At 47.5% G+C, this 1576-nt stretch overlaps 1 protein-coding gene across 3 annotated transcripts in view; it reads left to right on the forward strand.

The window, feature by feature from the left end:
* Rab11fip3 (RAB11 family interacting protein 3) overlaps positions 1-1576 on the forward strand; it is a 78850-nt gene that overhangs the window by 70170 nt on the left and 7104 nt on the right. The gene's annotated exons all lie outside the window — the stretch shown is intronic.

Here is a 1576-nt window from a genome sequence, read left to right on the forward strand (position 1 = left end):
TTTTTTTTTTTTGGTTCAAGGTTATTCTTGACTGTATAGTGTAACCAAGACCAACCTAAGCTATGTTATAGTATTGGGGGATAGCTCAGTCAGTCAAGTGCTTGCCTTGGCAAACATGGGGACCTGGATTATGTCTGCAATCCATATGAATGCTAGGCATGAGGGCATACACATCTTTTTTTTTTTTTTAAGATTTATTTTTTATGTATACAAGTGTTCTGTACAGAAGAGGGCACCAAATATTATCACAGATGGTTGTGAGCCACCACGTGGTTGCCTCTGGAATGAGGGGCTGCTCTGGAAGAGCAACTAGTGCTCTTAACCTCTGAGCCATCTCTTGGGGAGGTAGAAACAGGAGGATCCTGGGGGGCTTGCTGGCAGCCAGTACAGCTTAATCAGTGAGCGCCACAAGAAGTGGACGGGATAGCAACTGAAGTGTTCTTCTCCTTCCATATGCACACACAACACATGCATGCACACGTGTGCACGCACACAGAATTTAAAATTTTAAAACAAGGTGTTGGAGAGATGGCTCCGCAGCTGAGGGGATCCAGGTTTGATTCCCAGAACTCGCATTTCAGCCTGTAACTGTCTGTTAATCCAGTTCCAGAGGATCCAATACTTCTCTTGGCCTCCACAGACACTGTACACATGTGGTCCACAAATATTCATGCAGTCAAAACACCCACATAAAATAGAAATAAAATAAATCTTTCGAATGCTAAGCAGTAAATAAATCCGTGTGGAGAGTGGCTCAGCAGTGGAGCATGTGCTGTATGCATCTCTGAGTCAAGACAGAGCCACAGAGTGGGGGGCATCGCTGCACCCAGAGCCTTCATATATCCGTGTCCTGGGTTTCCTTGGTTTTGCTTTGGTTTGGTTTTTTGAGACAGGGTTTCTCTGTGTATCCTTGGCTGTCCTGAAACTCAGTTTCTTAAGCCCTTGGTCCGGTTCATAGCACCGGAGCCTCTGATGACTCTGAGAGCCTGCCCTGAGGGAAACACTCCAGCCTTGCCATTGGTCCTGTTTCGAGGCTCTCGAGGCTCTTGCTCCACTCATTCATCCTTCAGTAGCTGTGGGAGGCAGATGAGGAAATGGAGTCAGTGCAGCTTACATGGTTGTCCAGGGTCAGAGGACAGCAGTAGGGGCCGTGCGGCTGAGGACAGAGTGATGTCCTAGAGGAACAGGTAAGGGGGTCCTGTGCAGGGCTTGACCTCTGCAGACCTCAGCCTTTTCAAGTGGCTTAGCCACAAAGTAAACTAAACAGGAAGGCCAGTTGTGTGGTTTCCTCATGTGGGCAAGGAGAAATGAGGTGCCACTGCTGTCTGCGTAGAGCAGAAGAGAAGAGGCAGAAAGATGGTAAGTCAAAACCAGCCTGAGCTACAGAGTAACACCCTGTTGAAATAAGAGCGGCAGGGCTGCGTCCCCAGCACCCGGCCGCCTGCACGGCTAGCTTTATACCCCAAATAATTACATGGAAACTGTATTCTTTTAAACACTGCTTGACCCATTAGTTCCAGCCTCTTATTGGCTAGCTCTTACATATTGATCTAACCCATTTCTATTAATCTGTGTA

Source organism: Microtus ochrogaster, chromosome 7 (assembly GCF_000317375.1).
Source record: "Microtus ochrogaster isolate Prairie Vole_2 chromosome 7, MicOch1.0, whole genome shotgun sequence".
NCBI lineage: Eukaryota > Metazoa > Chordata > Mammalia > Rodentia > Cricetidae > Microtus > Microtus ochrogaster.